The sequence below is a fragment of the Amphiura filiformis genome, chromosome 1, assembly GCF_039555335.1.
Source record: "Amphiura filiformis chromosome 1, Afil_fr2py, whole genome shotgun sequence".
NCBI classification, from domain to species: Eukaryota; Metazoa; Echinodermata; class Ophiuroidea; order Amphilepidida; family Amphiuridae; genus Amphiura; species Amphiura filiformis.
The window spans coordinates 37,805,440-37,813,785 of NC_092628.1; positions in this window are offsets into that span (position 1 = coordinate 37,805,440).

Here is an 8,346-nt window from a genome sequence, read left to right on the forward strand (position 1 = left end):
CCCGGTCTCCGTTCTGCAAATAAAACTCTCCTTTTTCAACCTAAATCATCGCGGTCATGGGGTGATCGTGCCTTCTCTGTGGCAGCCCCTCGCATATGGAACAGTCTTCCCAATTTTATTCGCAGTTGCTCGTCAATCGAGTCATTCAAATCCATACTCAAGAAGCATTTTTTCGAGTTTGCTTATGAGCTGGATTAATTTGTAGTATACTTTGTTATTTTTTGCTTCATGTATCTTGAAATGTTCTTTTGTTGATTGCATTTTGTTCCTTGTTTCCATTTTTCCTGCTGGTATTTTGCTCTGTATGCGCCACGAGCGTTTGTTGCGGATTTGAGCGCTTTACAAGTGTACATATTATTATAATTATTATTATTAAGAATCATCAGTTGAGATTCCTAAAGAGCATTCTTCGTCTGCCAGACAAAGAGCCTGCTAGGCATGGTCTCTATATACCACCTCATGCCAAAAGGAGATCTGGACGCACTTCCAATTCAACCCACATCCAACGTATGCTAGGGTGGGTTACGTTTGTTGAAAACACGATTCAAACAGAACAGATAGAGATTAGACGCACTTGTTAAAGATCGGTGTGAATGGAGTAATTTTGCGGCCGCCTGTTCCAAAGCAGAAGTGTATGTTATCACACGAGTTGGGCGCAGCCCAACGAGTGTGATAACACACTTATACATTGGTTACAAACATATATCAACTTGTACCCCTCATTATCACTGTAATTGATGTTATGTCTCGAAAATCATAACATTATTCACAGGTGGTCTGATAACACACTTATACATTGGTTACAAACATATATCAACTTGTACCCCCTCATTATCACTGTAATTGATGTTATATTCACAGGTGGTCTGACAGTTCTGTGTGTTCCCTGTCGTGTGCTCCCAACGATTATCATTGCTGGAGTGGATGTTATCGCAGATATCATGATTATTATCGCTGGAGTGGATATCAGATATAGCCTATTCCCTCAACTTTCAGCACACTCTTTGAGTGAATTTCCTCCGTTCATATCACAAAACACCGCATACCAATGTATAAGGATAGTTATGATGTTTGTGGATGTTTCCTTCGTCAATTGGGCGTATAATGTCGGGTATGATGTTTAGTATTGCCTGCAATTGGTGTAAGATAGGTATACCAATATATATAGGTATAATATGTCGTATTGGATCACCCATGTGTGTGTGTTTGTGTAGTGCAGTATAGTCGTGTGCTTCTTTTCAGATTTTACCCTTCGTTTGTACACTACCATGACTACACTGAAGTGTGGTCTTTTTTGAGCTTTTCATATCATTCCACTTCACTCGAAAACAGTGCATTTGGCTTCGTGAGCCAAAAATTATAAGATCTTTTGAAGCCCTTACATGGTGATTTATTCTTCAGAATCGTTTGGAATGTGTGTTTTATTTGGCTGAATTCATTGTACTTGTAATTTCCACGTAAAGGATTTGAGCTTCATCAGCAGGAAGTTTGATAAAGACTGTTTCATATTGCCAGATCAATTCGCTATTGGGTATATACTGCAATCAGCTGGCACAGCAAAGCCTGAACCTGTTTGGGATCGGTTAACTCTTTCTGATATATTCCTTATCCATTTCCTCGCCAAGTTTTAAGCTGAGTGCCGCTTATGTGATGTTTTCTGATATGATTTTGGTTTCCTTTTTTTTGAACTTCTTAAATTTGGCGACGTGCTACTCTTTTTGGTTTCGCCATTTTACATTGTTGATCAAATTCGCATCGTACATCCTACGATGCAATGTGCTATAGCAGCTCAACAATCGTTTCAAGAATGTTTTGCTGTATGTAAAATCAACCGTTTTTTGATAAAAGAAAATGATATATTACTACTGAGACACACAAACGCACACCCACTCCACACCCTACCACTCCACCACCCCCACACAAAAATAAAAACCCTACCAAACTCCGTCTCCAGAATGCAAATGCAGATTTGTATCTTGTTACAGCAAAAGCAATCAAGATGGTAAACATTTGGATTGACAGTAAATAGTTTAGTAGGAATTAAAAGTACTTACAGTCTTTACACAATAGATTATTTAATAATTTCAAAAGCGAATAATTAAAGAAAAATAGCAAATTGCAATGTCGTAAAGTGCAGGATAAGTAGTCTAGTTTTGCTAGTCTTGCATTTCACATCTGTTCCAAATTTAAGTGCAAGACTATCATATGTCAGTATGGTGAGTATGCTTCGACTATATTTAAAAATACGTATTTGTAAATAGGCAGGAGCCCCGCTTTGCACTGCCATAATAGCTTGTAGACAGTTAGTCTCGAAGTGACCGTCTACATTTGAATGCAAAGGCGGTAAACAACGCGAGACTGTTCAGCAAAATTGTCTATTTTGTTCAACTTTGTGATTAAATTGTAAACGTTTCCGGCGAAAAATATTTTTTTCCCGTCGGCAAATACTTTCAAAATATTTTTTTGATAACATATAATAATTTTGCTATTCAATTAAAGCCATATTATAACATTTGCTGAGGAAGACGCCCTCACTGAATTTTTAAAATTCCTTTTTTTACACGATTAAATAATTTTATTAAACCAATATACCCTATGTATATTTTGTCAAAATCCGAGATTTTGAATAAAATGCCTGAACCGGCGCTTTATTATTACGATGGAATTATTAGTCGAACGCATAGCCTACACGATGTTCATAACACACAGTACATACACGGCGTGCGGGACGGTGATATACACAACAAAGGGTCGTACCACAACATGACCGAAGGAGGGGTACGAAGTAGGGACAGGTGCGCTGGTGGTAAATTCAATTTGCTTTGCTTTGCCGTAGTTGTTCGGCTCAAAAATAAAAGGGGATATATCTGACAGTAAAAGCTAAAAATTTAATGTAAAGAAAAGCTAATCTATTTTGTATGAAAATGTTATAATATGGCTTTAATACTATTCTTTTCAATGGCATGATGATTTGGTCACGCTTGCTGGTCTTGGTTTGTCGTGCCCATGGGTCACGTGCGTATACATATTTATAAATATAGTCGAAGGTAGCTGTATATGTGATGCACGTGACGATAGTCTTCCACTCAAACTCACAATGAGTGCAGACTCTCGTAAGTGCTACTTACGTTAGACTTGTATGCAACAGCTTTTAGCTCATCGTAAGTGCCACTTACGTAAGTCTTGCAGACAATAACTGTTGGTTTATCGTAAGATCCACGAGTCACACCCCATTTCACCCCGTCATCTAGCATGACCAAGCGAGGATATAAACCTCATAGTCCATATTTATAGCCCGTATGGCTATCTAGATCCACGAGTAAGGGTCGGTTCATAGTGAATATTCGAAGGCGAATATTCGTTGTCGAATACTTTTTGTGACGTCAAAATATATACGGCAACGAATAAAATATGATGACACGCCGAGTTGAGTCGGATTAAATATCGCGCAACTGATAGCGAGATACTATTGATTTATATGAAAGGCTCGAGGTCACCTGAATATCGTTCGACGAACGATGATTTCAAAAATCCCCAATGAAAATTAACCTGCACAGTTGTGCAAAATACGTCTGGATAGTTCCAAAATGGCTGATAACGAACTGAAAGAAAACGTTATTAGTGCGGTACAAGCGTACCCATTTTATATGACATAAAAGTAAGGGACTATATAAAGACGTCCAGAAAAAGGAAAATGCCTGGCAGGCAATAGCATTCCAATGCTGTAGTGATGGTAAGTTATGTTTTATGCAAATAATATGATATTTAGGCTTACAAACATAACCTACAAGTGAACAGTTCATTGTTTGCTAAATCCAAGCGAGATCACCCGAAAATCTATGCAAGAGAAATTTCTACTGCTGCTGATGAAAAATCCTACAGTGCGTTTGGAGGTTTTTTCTTCACTTTACCAGTAGGCCTAATAAATTCATTAAAAAAATAAAAATCAAATAAACATTTAGAGCGAATGTTTTTACTCACTGCTCATCTGATCCACTTTCCCAGGAAATATCGATACTCCTTTTTTTTCCTGACTTTCCAGACATAATTATGAGTAAACATCAAAATTAATGTTTACAAAACAGTCAAATATATACATTCGTTTGCATTTTGTACATTAATATTAATAATGTACAAACATTAAAAAAAAAAAAGGCCTAAGAGTATGTCTATTTTTAATCATATATTAATTCCGCCATGCCCAAACATATTTTATATATGAAATCGTGTAAAAACTGACCCCTTGTAAATCTATGGAACCCCAAATTCCAATCAAAAATAAAAACAACTTTGTTATCAAAATACACTAGGACTATACATTGTATTACAGGAATTTAATAGATGGTGCATTTTAATAAATAAATAGATTAACACGGGTAATGGACGAGAAATGTTTGGCAATACCGGATTGACCACATAGGCAGTGAATAAAGAAATTAATAAAAATAAAAATAAATTAAATGAGAAAATGAAAGCAAGGACATTTGGTGAAGTATTGTTTTAGAGTGCGAAGGAGTCCTACATGTTATCCTGGCCCAGGACACTGATTAATGTAAATTCGACCCATAGTTATTTTATCTACTTTTGCCAGCATTCAACCTGTTCAAGGTGATTTATGCCTATTTTAAATAAAATTCCGAAATCTGAAGTATCAACGTTGTATCGTGCACAAATTATGATCCGAGACTATTTCATTTGACACGGTTGTATATGGATTTCAAAAGATCGGTCCTATTTTAGATATCGATTAGAGAATTACAGCAAGAGACTTTGAGGATGCCGTAATCCTCTTGACCATCAACCAATCAGATAGACATATTTCAGAAATATATTCGTAGAGTTGAAACTTGTTCAACTCTTGAAATATATATTTCAAGTAATCTCGTTTCACATTTAGCAGCAATAAAGTCACGAAGGGCGGTAATGCTAATATACGATTTCAGTCAAATATTGGTGCAAATATACGATTTCGGTCAACTATTTGGCTATTCTTTGCCGAAAATTATGAAATGTATATCAGTAACAACTCTTAGGAGGGTTTTCGAGTAATTTTAACGAAATAATGAGGTAAAATAAAAGAAAACCCACTTACAATTTTGGACTTGACGCTTAACTGAAATCGTTGTCCTACAAGCACATGTTAAATGGCTCGATTCACATTTGGTATAAGTTGGGACATTGTCAGATTGTGTGAACATTACAAATACAAACAATAAGGTTGAAAAAGAAAAAGCCATTTAAAAATGAATTTAAAAGATCGTCTATTTGTAGCTTTATGACACTGAATAGACCAAATATCTGCGGATATTACTTTTTAAAAACTCAACGCATTACTATCTAGGCCTATAATTATAATTATAATGTTATACTTGATTAGATAACAATTAGCCATGTGTTTGATAATTACAGAAAATTAAATATGTAAAATTGCTTCTCAAAGCAAATTAAATTACCTGGAATATGATTGTATGGTGTTAAAGTATGCAGTTTAAAGTGAATTGTAAACAAAATGTGAAAAAAGAAATGGCCCTCTTGCATTATATGACCACTGGGGGTCACTTATATTCAATTTGCTCCTCCTGATCATCCTCCACCCCGCAAATTATGCAAATGTTAATAATGTTTACAATATGTATTATGCTTACTGTATTGGTCTCATCACAAGCTTTAGTTTGACACCAAATTTAACTACATAGGCTGTAGGCCTCCCAGGGTAGGCCTATATTATGAACCCCAAAATGTTACATCTCCACTTAAAACGCATGGTCACTTATTGACTTATTTATTGACTTATTTATTTCTTTATTAACTTATTAATTAATTTATTCATTTTTATTTTCAGATATTAAATCATGACAGTAGTTCAATATTGAGTTTACCTATTATTTTATTGACTACGTTATAGAAATTCTCTCATTTTTGCTTACCTAGGTCAACGGGCAATACTTGTTAACAGTCGGGCAACGCTGTGAATTGTAGAAATATATCTTTCTCCGGTTCATAGTTTTATATTCGAAGCCGCATGTATTTTGACGACCAAAAAGTATTCGAAGCCGAATATTCGCCTTCGAATATACACTTTGAACCAGCCTTAACATCCCATTCCACCCCGTCATCTTAGCATAACCAAGCGAAGATGGGAGAGTTATAGTCCAAGTCAAGATTCATTCCCGGGGAGGGGTTCTCAAGTGCAGACTATCGAAAGTGCCACTAACGTTAGACTTGCAGGTAACAGTTGTTGGTTCATTATTAGTTTGAAGGCAACAGCTGTTGGTTCATCGTAAGTGCCACTTACGTTAGCCAATTTAGAAAAATGCAACTTTTGTTGATGAATAAAATTTCATAAATGGCTATATGATTACTCACTGAACCATAAAAAATGTTTGAAATGTGTAAAAATTAATTCATGAACCTCTAAACTTAAGTTATTTTCATAAAAAACAAAAAAAAATATAGAAACATTCCTTTTAGATTAATTTTCTTCAAGTGAACGAGGTCTGAAACCAAAAGTCATGCATAAAAAGCCTATGTAGAAAAGTGCAACTTTTTTTGGCCGAAAATTTTTATAAATGGCTTTATTTCTCAGTGAAGAGAATTGATCAAACCGTTTTTGGATTATACCAAAAATTCTTAGGGGCGGCTTATTTTTTTGGAACCGTTTATTAAGATCTACCAAATTTTAAAAACATTCAACAAAAATGGTTGAAAATGCTCAATTTTGGAGAACGTAATCAAATAAAATTCATAATTTTCACCCAAATTTCAACCATTTTTGGCTAACCTGGTCAAAATTCAAAACCATTTAAGAAAAACTAATTTTGTACTTTAATATGTGGACCATGAATAAATGGGTAAAAATTCATCAAAATCATGCATTTTTTTAAAGATTTCTTCAAAACTTAAATCATAAATTTGACGTCATATTTGGGTGTCTTTATTTGGGTTTTTTTATGTGTACTTTGGACCAACAATTTAACAGTAAGGTCCAAAAGTATTCGCAATTCCAGGGTTAACGCAAGCTTTAAGGTTTGTTTGACAAACACGCATACAATTTCAGTGAAGACGAAACCCTATAGCGCCCTCATCTTGGAATAAATAGCAAATAGTATTCACGGTATAACTATTGGGATGGCGATAAGACTTCACACATAATGAAGGCCAGCATGATTAGCAATGAAGTCGAAGTTTATGGAGTATTTCCAGTATGAGAACTTACTCAATTACAACTAATTTTGTGCGGGGTCCAGAACAAAGTCTTTATTCCCGGACCCATTAGTATCATATTGTCGTATAGACCTATCTGGTCTATCTGGCATTGATGTAGACTGACCCACAGTCTCGGTTGGGTTCCATCTCTGGATCCCGGCTCTGGATAATGTAACAATAAATAATGCCCTATGAAAAAAATTCCAAAGTCCTGTAACCGCCCCCCTTAGTTTTCTTAATGCCAAAAACCCATTCCTCTTCATCCACAAATCGACGCCACTGATTACACACACAGTCGAACCATGCAGCAATATAGAAACATACTCGTATTAATTTTATGAACGCGAAAGTCCAGTGTTGATTTGTAATAGTCTACAGTAGACTAATTGATGTCATCTTATTTGCATCCAAAGCGTATAAAATGTTTACTTTTCTCCAATTGTGTACGCAAATATCATCTGTCAAATTGTTTTGGTCATATATTCATCAAGTCTCCGACGAACATGATGATGAAGTGCTGAAGAGGACAGAGATGGAGAGAGAGAGAGCATAATAAAAATCAATAAAATCAATTCTGATTTAGAATCATAAGATCGAAGCAATGTGTTTCAGATAATCCAAGCTGTTTAATACTCGTTGCCAAATTGTTTTTGAAAACTGTAGTTGTTATTTAGAAGCCATACAAATCCGTCTGTCATCTTTATTTTATTAAAACAGAGCACTGATAATGTTAACATGAAAATCTTGTTTATTTATACTATTAATGTTGTCAATGTGGTTTTCCTGTTTGCGTTTTTTTTGCCCACAACTACATTATCCAGATCAAACGTACTTAAATTTCATATTTTATGTTTATTTTGTTAAAATTAGAGCAATAAGAATTAAATTTTAACATGAAAATCTGTTTATATAAAGAGCTTCTTCCGTTTCCACTTTAAGTTATATATATATATAAATATATATCACACAGTTTAATTTTTTTCCAAAGTTACTGTTTTTAAAACACTTGATTTAATTCCCGTCAACAATATCATTTATTTCTGGTTACTAAACCACTCTTCTTTGGAAAGAACAGTTAAAAGAAATATCTTTTTTACCTACATTATTCAGATCAAACATACAAAACCGTCTTTCATCTTT